Source organism: Sceloporus occidentalis, unplaced genomic scaffold, assembly GCF_023333645.1.
Source record: "Sceloporus occidentalis isolate IW3139 unplaced genomic scaffold, rSceOcc1.0.p SCAF_92, whole genome shotgun sequence".
NCBI lineage: Eukaryota > Metazoa > Chordata > Lepidosauria > Squamata > Phrynosomatidae > Sceloporus > Sceloporus occidentalis.
The window spans coordinates 740,645-752,914 of NW_028317072.1; the positions used below are offsets into that span (position 1 = coordinate 740,645).

Here is a 12,270-nt window from a genome sequence, read left to right on the forward strand (position 1 = left end):
AGCCACAAAAAAGGAAAAGCAAAAGATTGTAGGAACTGTAGGACCATAGCATTAATCTCCCACTCATGCAAAAGTATGCTCAAAATTCTCCAAAATAGACTGTATAGACTATAGTAAACCATTTGACTGCATAGGTCATACAACACTATGGATGGCCACCATATCTTATAGTCCTGATGAGAAACCTGTACTTAGGACAAGAGGCCACTCTTAGAACAGAATACAGGGAAACAGAATGGTTCCCAATTGGCAAGTGGGTCAGGCAAGGCTGCATTATGTCACCCTATTATTCAACCTGTATGCAGAAAATATCACAAGAAGAGGAGGTTTAGACTCAGACGAGGAGGAGTGAATATAGGAGGAAGGACTGCCAACAATCTAAGATATGGAGACTACACCATACTACTAGTACAAACAAACAAATTTATTGATTAGTCAACTGACCATATCAACAATGAAATACAAAATATCAAAATACATACAAAGGTAAAACTGGATCACTCCTAAAACTCATATAAAATTAGCTAGAGGGTTAAAATACGTAAAAGTAAATTTGATAAAATAGAATACAAAGTAAAATAAAAAATATAGAATAAAACAAGCTAGAGCAGGGGACAGTAGAAGACATCAATAGCGGTGTTTAAATGAGCTCATCCCTATGGCCCCGAAACCCTGTGTTGTATGAAGAATTGATCTCTTGGGTGAGCAGTTTTTGTGATAAATTTTGCGATACAATGCACTAAATGTAAATTCTCTACAGTTTAACAGTAGGATCCCAGTTGGCCATTCTAACGAGAAATGGTTGTAAGAAATGGGACCGCTCCTTGTCATATATGCAACAATCAAATAGGATATGTGCAATGTCCTCTACAACTGGAGCACCACAGATACATGTTTTTTCGTGATATGGTATTTTTTGGAACCATCCTGATTTTACTATAGAATTTAGTTGCTCAAATCTAGCTCTGGTAAAAGCTATTCTCTGACTCTGTATTAGGTGCAACCTAAGGTATTTTTCTAAGCCAAAAAAAAAAAAAAAGTTTTATTTTTGGCTAACCAGTTAAGAGATTTACAACCAGTCAATGAAGCTATGTCTGTTTGAGCACTAATATCCCAAACCCTTTGTTTTAGGGTTTCCTGAGCTTTATGACCAGCAGAAAGAAGATAGGAAGGAGAGAAGCCTAGCTGGAATATTAGTAGGGATAGCTGGCATACTCAAAAATTTGAGCACCCCATAACTAGCTGTTCTTGTAAGCAGAGTTTGGGGAGTCTCCCTAAATCCATTTTGGAAATCTTTAGCCAGTCCATACTACTAGTAGAAAACATCACAGACTTGGAAAAATTACTAAGGAAGATCAAAGAAGAAAGTGTAAAGGCATGCTTAATGTGGAACATAAAGAAAACAAAAATAACAACCATGGAAGAAGAAGAAATACATAAATTTTACCTAGACAATGAGAAAATCAAAATAATTAAAGAGCCCCCCATACTTAGGATTAAACATTGATCAGACTGGAGACTGCAGTCAAGAAATAAGAAGATGAGGAATGGGAGGGGCAGCTTTGAAAGAACTAGACAAGATCGTAAAGAGTAAAAGATATGGAACTGAACAATAAACTTAGAATCTTCCAAGCCATTTCCCCATTACCATGTCTGGATGCAAAAGGTGGACAGTGAAGAAAACCGATAAGAAGAATATAAATTCATCTGAGATGTGGTGCTGGAGAATAGTGCTGAGAATACCATGGGTAGCCAACAAAACAAATGGGTCCTTGAACAGATCAAACCTGAAATTTCTTTGGTAGCCAAGATTATCAAATTGAGGCTGTCGTACTTTGGTCACATCATGAGAAGGCATGGCTGATTACAAAAGGCAAAAATGTTAGGAAAGGTAGAGGGTAGTAGAAAAAGAGGAAGATGGATAGACCCAATCAGAGCGGTCATGGGCCTGAGTTTTCAGGACCTAAGGAAAGCAGTGGAGGACAAGGAGTCTTGGAGATGTCTCATCCCCAAGGTGACCATGAGTCAGAACCAACATGAAGGCAGTTAACAAAAAAGCACTCCAAATAGGCCCATGGATTTGAAATCACCAACATCATCATCAAGTAAGCATACTGTCCAACTATTCTGATATATTCTGAAGTGTTATTTGACTCATTGATAAATCAGATGTGCCCACACACTTCTAAATTTTTATATTATGTATTCATTGAGTCACTTTTGGAGCCATTTTGGGAAGGAAAAATAAATAAGAGATATTAAATAAATAAATATACAAACTTGGGTGAGGAAGGATCATTTTGGGAAGGAATGGTCAGAATGGCAACAATGTTTATATTTGATCCAGGGCATATATTCCAAATGCAGATGTTTTTGAATTGTTCATAATCCAAAAGGAATAAAATAGAGCCTGGATGTCTACAGATTTTCACATCATTCTAAATGCATGAATAATTTGTTTTTGGTAACTGAGAGAGAGAAAAACTGCTAAAATTTAAGAAGTATGTCAATTTTATTGTGTTTGGGGAATGATAAATTCTATCCTATCTGATAGGGTACAATTTTCACTGTTGTTTGTACTGATGGGTATATGGACTGTAATAATAAATACGATACTGTTTAAAAAATTCTCTTGCTTGAAATACCTCTTGCTGTTAGCAGTCCACCTGGCCATCTTTGATTGAGAACCTGCAAAAATAGAGCTGGTCATGAACAACCACTGAGATTCCTCAATGACAAAGTCATTTTTCAACTTCCCACCCACTGAGAGGAACTAACAAATTAAAATCAAATTTAGTAATGTATTAAGCTGGAACTTTGTTAATGAAAAGGGGCAATTTGATGAATTTTAGGAAGACTACATTAATCAACAAATACAAATGATTTTCCAAAATTAAGTTATTAATCATGTTATGAATTAATTCAATTAACCACCTTGCTAAAAAGCTAACATAGGCCCAAAACAGGTGTGCAGATGGGAGAAGCTTCTAGCCACTCCAGGGGTGTGAGGTTTAGATGATGCACCCAGAAGCTGCCCTTGGGCTGGTTTTGGGCCACCTAAGAAGGCTCAAAACTGGCCCCAACAGTAACTGATGTTTTCCACTCCTTGCTGCAGTCCATTTGGGACAGTAGCAAGACGTGCCCTCGGGGCTGTGACAGCCCTGGGGTGATCGGGTTTCTGGTTGCTCCTTCCTGACTGTCAGTTTTGCCCCAAAGTTTACATGACCTACAGTGTGCTCACATCATATGTGGACATGCTTTATATGGCTTTCAGTTACTCTGAAAGCTGGTCACCATAGAAGGCGATGGTGCACCATGTGCATGAGCCTCATTGTTTTAAATGGAGCTTGAACATCTGTGGAATTTTCCTTACGTGGGGAGGAGGGGGGTAGAATGGTTCAGCCTGTGTTTGATGGAGTTATACTCTCCCTGAAAACACGGGTTTGCAGTTTGGACTCAGCATTGAACCTGGAGGCCAAGGTTTCTGTGGTGGCCAGGAGTGCTTTTGCACATTTAAAGCATGTGTGTAAACTGTGCCCATTCCTTGAGATGCTGGATTTGGTGGTACATGCCTTATTTATATCCCATTTGGACTATTGTAATGTGCTTTACATGAGGCTTTTTTTAAAAGCGTTTAGAAATTTCAGCTTGTCCAAAGAGCAACAGCCAGGCTATTAACTAAGGCAGGCTAAAGAGGCCATACATAAACAACTCCACTGGCTCCCAGTTTGTTTCCAGGCACAATTCAAAGTACTGGTTCTGATTTATAAATCCCTGTATTGCTTAGGGATGTGATGGCTTTGTGGTTAAGACACCAATTCTGACAATTGGAAGATCAAAAGGTTGGCAGTTCTAGGCCTGAGTGCCACATGATGGGGTGAAGTCCTGTCATTAGTCCCAGCTTCTGCCAACCTAACAGTATGAAAGCATGCAAATGCAAGTAGAAAAATAGGTACCACTTCAGTGGGAAGGTAAAAGCATTTGGTGCAGTCACCGGAGTTGTTTTTGGACTGGCTCTTTGGCTTAGTAATGGAGACGATCGCTGCCCCCTACAGTCGGTTACGACTGGACATTTATAACAAGGGACTACCTTTACCTTTACTATTGCTTAGGTCTAAGCTTTCCGGGGCCCTGAGATGATCAGGAGAGGCCCACCACCATCATAAGCACAGTTGGTGGGGACCTGAGAGTGGGCCTTCTTTATGGCTTCCCCTAGACTTAGCAGGACTTAGTGAATCTCTTTTGTGCCACTCCCACAGATACCCACCCGCTCATCCTCTAGACCCAATTTGCTCCACGACTTAGGCCAAGTCCTCCCTCATGCTCCTTACTAATTGTACAACTACAGAGGACAGTTGAATAACACCAACAGCAAAGAACCAGAGTGACTGAGAAAGGACTCGGGGGGTTGGCAGAACCCCACCAAGCCCCCAACAAGACTTAGTCCAGGTGTTGGCCCAGAATGAGGAATCATTTCAGTATTTTCTTTACTTTCTCTAAATAAGAAATACACTCTCTCAGGTATGAGAAAGGCTTTAAAAGAACTGTGGTTCAGAATGAGAAGGTAAGCAATGCACCATCAGTTAGAAGGGGTGCTGCCTTAATTTCATGTTTGACCAACACATTAACAAGCACCTATGACTACTTGGATTCTTGCTCGCTGTCTGGGCTGTACTGAGTTTGCCAAGAACATTTCTCTGGGGCCCTATCCTCCCTTCCACTAAATTCAGTTGCCTAAGGAAGGAGCCAAGGCACTGGTGTTATTGGTTAGCTATGCCTCTGCCTCTTTATACAAGCAGAAAGAGGGAAGCTTAAACAGAGAGCTACTGGGAGAAGGTGGGTATTTCAAGCTTTCTCTACCAGCCATTGACAGAAAACCAGCTTGAGCAAGAATACTGAGCAGATGTCTGGCTGGCAGGGACATACAGTGGGAGAACCCCCCCCCCCCGCCTCCGCTGGATACCAAAATCCGTGAATGCTCGAGCCCCATTAAATACAATGGCATAATGAAATGGTGTCTCTTATAGAAAATGACATAAAATCAAGGTTTGCTCTTTTTTTAATTTATATTTTTTAGAAACATTTTCAGTCCATGGATGCTTGAATTTGTGGATAAAAAAAAATCTGTGAAAAAAGAGGGCTGACTGTGTAATGGGCAGCAAACCAAATGGGATATTAACACTGCACATAGCTAGCCTCTCCTCCAAATATACAGGATCTTGTTTTCTTTTTCTTTCTTTTAAAAGAGGAAATTCTGTCCTGGTGTGTAAGGGTAGCTTTGAGGCTGAATATAGTGAAGCTGCTTCCAGACTGGCCCCAGTACTCTAACACAATGTTATGCCTGCCATCATCTTAAAGGTACTCAGTCAGCATTGACAAGATGCTGCTCCAGATCTCTTTCTTGCAATGCCAGTTAAAGCCTATTTAGCCTCAAACAGCTAAACAGCAGCCCATTATGAAGGAATTGGATATGCTGTTTGACAGGTTAGCACTTCATGTCCCCAGTACATTGCTCTGAAGATCAGCTCCAAACCTCTGTCCTGAGCCTTTGAGCAGCTACTTAACACAAGGATCCTGCACTAACATGCATTAGTCTTAATCTCTTCTTCTCACCTCAGTAGTAATCCTTCAGCACTGCCTTTATGTTCTTTTATCTGACCCACCTCTGACCTCTGGTTTTTGTGTGCTGATTTATCATGGTAATCCTGTATCTGTGGTGCCCTTCTTTGACCCTAAAGACTCTCTCAGCCAGTCTTGGATGTCTGTGATTCCAGTCTTTTGACATCATCCTTCCCAGCTTATGCATAGCTGTTCCCAAGACAGGGATAATCAGACAGTGACACACATGATCCTGATTGCTATGAAGAAATGAGAACATCTCAGGTTCACCCAGAGAGACAAATAAAAATCCTAAAATACTGCAACAGAAACACAATTCAAGCAACTGGATGTAAGAATTAGGATAGTACATGAGGATGAGAGGAGGGTGTAGTTGTAGCCTAGATTTTCTTTTGATCATGTGCCTTTCCCACTTCCTAAGTATAGCCAGGGTGTCCCTGCTTCAGGTTTTCTGTGTTGCCCATGCTGTTGCTGGCTACCATGTATAAACAAGCAAGACAGGAGAGTATCCAAATCCCCAGATCTGTCTTTTAAGCAGGTTTGCAGATTTTGTCACAAACATTTTGTAGCAACAACACCCAATGTGAACCTACAACCTGGGTGACTGAATAGTACATCACCACAATGCAGGCCTTGGAAATGTTACTCTTTTGCACTACAAATCCCAGAATCCCACAGTCAGCGTGGCCACTTAAAAAAAATTAACTGTTGCCACTGGCCAGAGAAATCCAATGTGCTTCTTTCTCAAAACCACACAGTTTGTGTATCTGAAGTTGTTGGACCACAACTCCCAGAATCTCAGGTTTGCCCTGGATCTAATCAGGGACAGGCAACCTGGAGACCCACAAATGTTTTAGATGAAACCTTCCATCAGCTACATACAGTATGGCAACAGCAAGAGATGATGCGAGTTTCATCCATAACATCTATAACAGTGCCAGGTTACCACAGTGCAATCCTATACTGGTTCCATAAACTGTTGAGGATACTGACTGAGTGTTTTCAATGTTGTACTATATTACAAAAAGTAACTTTTCCAAAATCTGATCCTCACAGTGATAACCCCCACAGAATTCAATGGGGGTCCCCTTTCCTTTCATGGGCATAGAATTGTAGTCTAAGGCTGGAATCCTTTACTTAGTTCCTACTACAATATATTAATTTTATCTATTCTTAAATGATATATCCCATTGATCCAATGGGCCTGCTCTGTTTAGGATTAACAATAGGATTTGAGCACAATGCTGCACTCAACATTTTAGACATTAAGACATTTTAGGGATTCTTCTGTTTAATTACCAAACTAAACATTTTCCCCAAGGAAGAGTTCAGGAGAGTTTGAACACTTTCTCAGCAATTTCTGACATTTTCCTTGACCCTAAGCAAAGGTATTTTTCACTACAGTGAATAAAATAAATGTTGTGTTGTAAAGGCAGTGCACATTTGGGTTGCATCAACAGGACTATAGTATCCAGACTGAGGAAAGTAACAATACTACTCTATTCAGTTTCCATCAGACCTCACCTGGAAGTGTCCAGTTCTGGATACTAAAGATCAGGATGGTTATTGACAAGCTGGAATGGAACCCAAGCCTTAGGAGGAACAGGTTTAGGGATCTGGGTATGTTTAGTTTAGAGAAGAGAAGGCTGATATGTGACATGATAGTCATATTTAAGTGTTTGGAGAGATGTCATGTAGGTGGAGCAAGCTTATTTTCTGCTGCTCTGAAGATTAGAATGTGAACCTATGGATTCAACTTATAAGAACAAAGATTCCACCTAAACATTAGGAAGAACTTCCTGTCAGTAGTGGAATAAATTGCCTCAGAGGTTGGTGGCCTATCTGTCTTCAAATTTTGGATGGGATTCTTTCAGTCTCCCACTGAGAATGGTGTGACTTAATGCCGAACTTTGCCTACATTATGATGCAATGGTATTTTCTTCAATATGTCAAACACATAAAAGATAGAGAAACTGCCATGGTTATTTTAAATAAGATACAACTGCACAGGCAAACTCTGTAACGTGACTTGAAAAACAGGGTTTTTAATTTTATTTTAAGAAAAATTAAGCCTATCACAGAAATTTCTCACAACACAGAAAGATTTTTAGTGCCTGACATACTGGACAATTTGGACCAACAAACAAAAACATAGCTCCAGTGGTGCAGAGTATATCGAGAGGTTTTCTGAAATCCTGTCAAGGTCTGTGAGCATTACAATAATGCTTGCTGCATGTTAATGCCAGCACTGCAAGCTGAAAACCTGCATTTTCTGGTAGCAGCGCTAACCTCTCCCTCCTGCTCTGTTCTTTGCTGCAGTCCTTACGCTGCTGGCTGGCCCTAATGCAGCCTCGTTCTGCTCATTTTCTCCATGCCCTTTGTTGAGCTGGGATCATTAATTATAGAAAGATGCCCATTAGCACCTGCTAAGTAATGTTCAGAAAATGCATCTGTGTTCTATTTATAAACCAGGCAGAAGAGCATAGCATCCAGCCTCTTTCTGCTCTGCAGAACGGGGATGAATGTTTTCCACTATCTAATCATGAAAATGCAGTGCAGAAGCTCTGCCAGAGCATCCATTTTCCCTCCGCAGTGTCTGATTTATTTCCAGTTTTAATCCCTTTGTCTCCCCTACAATCCTTTTTTCTCCCTTGTTAATATATATCTGTTGTGTAGGCAGCCTTTTGAAAATCTATTCAAGCGGGCTTCCTGCCCATTTGCGATCACACTGACAATCAATTATAGCTTTTAGTCTATATCTTACTTTTCCATAGAGGATGAGGCCCAAACCACAAACATTAACATATTGTCAAAACTGACGTTTGGAGGAGGTGGAAATTTATTTTTATTTTTATTTTTTTACAAAATATATAAATGAGTAGAGATAAGACAAAAATCAGTTATTCAATAAACAAAAAATAAAGCAGCTATACTTAATAAAAGCTTGAAAGCAACTAGTTACAAATAACAAACTACTTGTAATTAATTATTTTTTCCATAAGTAAAGAATACGTATGCTACATTATCATTATAAACTCAAAATATATAACACAAGTCTTTCGGAGGCGTAATGGCTTTACAGTTGGTTGTCCACATTTGGCTTTTGTAGATTTGATTATTCACAGATTTGATTAATATGTTCTCTCTAGGAAACTCTAGGTCCTCAAGCACGAATCAATGGTCAGCGTCCACCAAAAGTTATATGGGAGGACCTAGAGATTCCTACAGTGATTCCTCTAGGAATTTCTATGTCCTCCAGTGCAATTTTGTGGTCAATATCCAGAAGATATTGACCATAGGGTTGCACTGGAAGACCTAGAGACTCCTACAGAGGTATTCTCAGGGTTTTTTTATGTGCAGTTTTTCCACTTTCATGGAGGTCCTGTGCCCCTAACCCCAGTGAATGTGGAGGACCCACTATTGTTGTTGTGACTATTACATTATCATTTACTTATATGGCTTTATCCATTTTATACAATGTGTATCTTTACATTTCAGATGTGCTTTGTACCACAGATTCACTCAAAAACAGCTAGTTTAGTTTGGTTACTTTTGAATATTGTATCATTTAAAAAAAAAAAGAACTTCAAATACACCAAGATGTGGATTTAATCTATAACAAGTCAAAGACAAAAATGTACTGGCCAAAAATAAATAATTCAATATATGAAATCAAAGTTATTTCTTAGAACTGCACCATCTCTCCTGTACAGAAAAGGAGGAGCACCTCATCCTGGAAATTCACCGTGCCCCAGTGCTCAGCAGGGATTGATTAAGACATCCCAAGGCCTTAAACTCTGTCAGGCTTAAGAGGCCTCCAGCATGATCAAGAAATCATTTAACAGTTATCTAAAACTTGCAATTGTCTTTCTGTGTGTTGTTGAACTTAAAGTTGTAATGGGAGGGCAGCAAGAACATTATTAGCCACCGCCACACTAGGAAACCTAGGAAAGCAGGCATGCCATCAGTGCTGGATTTATGCATATGCAAGGCAAACTACAGTTTGGGGCCTTAGATTATGAAGGGCCTTTTTTGGTCTGTTGTGAGGATATAAAAGGACACAAGGAAGTTGCTACAGATTAAAACACAAGACATAAACCAGTTAAAATGGAATGGTTTTGGAATATTTTTTAAAAAAACATTTTCAAGCCGTGGATAATTGACTTTTCTTTTCACTTGTTTTTACTCTGTTACTTGTTTGTATTTTGCTTTGTTAACTTTATTGTTATAATTACTATGTATTTTTTATTTTAGTATTTTTGCCATTTCAATCTGTGTTGAGGGACTGGGAAAGGGGTTAATTATGAACCTTATTAGATTGTAATGTTTTTATTTTCTTTTATTGTTATTGTATTTGTTTACAGATTTTGTTTACTTAGTCTGTTATGCATTCTATGAGTTTTGTAATTTTGTAATTGCAATTTGGTAAACTGCTTTGATCTTCTTAGAAAGACAGTATATAAATAAATATTATTATTATTATTAAAACAAATAGCATTAGTTTAAAAGATCATATAAGAGCAATGCATATCACAGTAGGCCCTTGGTATCCACTGGGTTTCATTCCAGAAGCCCCTGTGGATATCAAAATCCATGGATGCTCAAGTCTCATTAAATACAGTGGTGTAGTAAAATGGTGTCCCTTATATAAAATGGCAAAATCAATGGTTTTTGGTTTTTTGAGGGGTTTTTTGGAATTTATAATTTTTTTTGAATATTTTCAAGCTGTGGGTGGTTGAATCCATGGATAAGCAATCTGTGGATACGGACTGTAAAACAATCAGTCCATAGTTTAAAATTCATCATTTAAAAATCATTGCAATAGGCCTGTTGGAAGAGACTAGTCATTAATACTGTTTTAAATTCAGCGTATTCAGCAGTCAATTGTTTTCTGGCAGGTTGTTCCACAGTTTAGGGGTGACTGCAGAAAAAGTCCTGTGGGTAACAGTTGCCAATCTAGTTCTGGCTGAATGGAGTAAATGTCTTTCAAAGGACCTGAATATACAGGGTGGATTATATGGGATGACATGATCCCATGGGTAACTAGGACCCAAACTATGTAGGGCTTTAAAGGTAATAACCAACACTTTGTACCTTGCCCAGAACTAATTGGCAGCCAGTGGGGTGATTTTAATATTGGTGTAATATAATCACTCCTTAGATGTGCCACTAACCAATCTGGCTGCCATGATTTGGACTAACTTGAAGTTTCCAGACTTGGTACAAAGATAGCCCAATATAAATTGCACTGCAAAACTCCAGCCTTGAGATTAACAGTGTATCCACTAGCATCTTTAGTTCTTCCAGTTCTAGAAAGGGGTGTAACTGGCATAATAGCTGAAGTTGATAGTAAGCACGCCTGGCCATTACATCTATTTGAGCTGTCATTTGGAGTGATGGATCCAGAAACACTCCCAGGCACCTAACAAAGCCTTTCAGGGGGAATGTAACTCCACCCAGGACTGGTTGACACAGCTCCAAGCCAGGTTACTTGACAGTAAGCACCAGTCTTGTCTGGATCCAGCTTCCGTTTGTTTTTCCTCATTCAGTTCATGACTTCCTCCAGGCATTCATTCAGAGCTGACACACTATCCTTAACTAAGGTTGTTTTTGAAGGCATGGAGAAATATATTTGGGTGTCATCAGCATACTGATAGCACTCCACCCCATACTTCAGGATGATCTCGCCCAGCGGCTTCATGCAAACATTGAACAGCATTGGGGATGGAATGGCACCTTGTGGTGTGCCATATAACCCCTCTTTTTTTGAGGAGTTGCCCTTTCAAGCACCTTGCCAAGAAAATGGAGAATTGATACTGCTGTATAGGTGTCCAGGGGGTCCAGGGAGGGCTTTTTAAGAAGTGGTCTCACCACCACTTTTAAACAAGATGGAAAACTTCTCTCCCTGAGAGATATATTAATAATACATTGCAGCTAAGATCTAACTGCATTTCCTCCTTGACAACCAGCCAAGAAGGACAAGTTGTCATCTTTACTTGTCCTAGCAGCTTCTCCACATCTGTGGTACTCACCAACTGAAATTCATCCAGTGTAATTCTACTCACAGAGTTTCTGGACGCCCCACTGTCAAGTTCTGCTACAACAATGGCATCTAAGTTGGCTCTTAATCACGATTTTATCTGTGAAATGGCATTAAAGGCATCACAGTGGACTGTAGAGGGTTCTAAAAATGGATTCATGTCCTGTTTATCAGCCGCCCATAAGCAACTAGTTGACCACTTTGTGCAGAGAATGCTGGACTAGACAGGCCTTTGGACTCTTCTTATGCTCACTTTCCTTCAAAAGTCACTTTCCACGTATAGACAAAAATGCTCAACAGGAAAACTAACCTGCTCCTCTCCTCATGTGATGGTGGTGACTGCTGTTGTTGTTATGTACCTTCAAGTTGACTGTGACTTATGTTGTCTTTAAGGTGAACCTATCACAGAGTTTTCTTGACAAGATTTGTTCAGAGGGAGTTTGCCATTGCCTTCTTCTGAAGATGATAGAGTGTGACTTGGCCAAGGTCATCCACTGGTTTTCCCAGACTGAGCAGCATTTTGAACTCTAGGGTCCTGAAGTATGACTCCAATACTTAAATCACTACACCACATGGCTCCTCGTGTGTCTATTACACAAAAATTGTGAATG

At 39.7% G+C, this 12,270-nt stretch overlaps 1 protein-coding gene across 1 annotated transcript in view; it reads right to left on the minus strand.

Moving 5' to 3' along the window:
• The window catches only part of LOC149284463 (neuronal vesicle trafficking-associated protein 2-like), a 98,917-nt gene that overhangs the window by 55,668 nt on the left and 30,979 nt on the right, over nucleotides 1–12,270 (minus strand). The window lies entirely within an intron of this gene.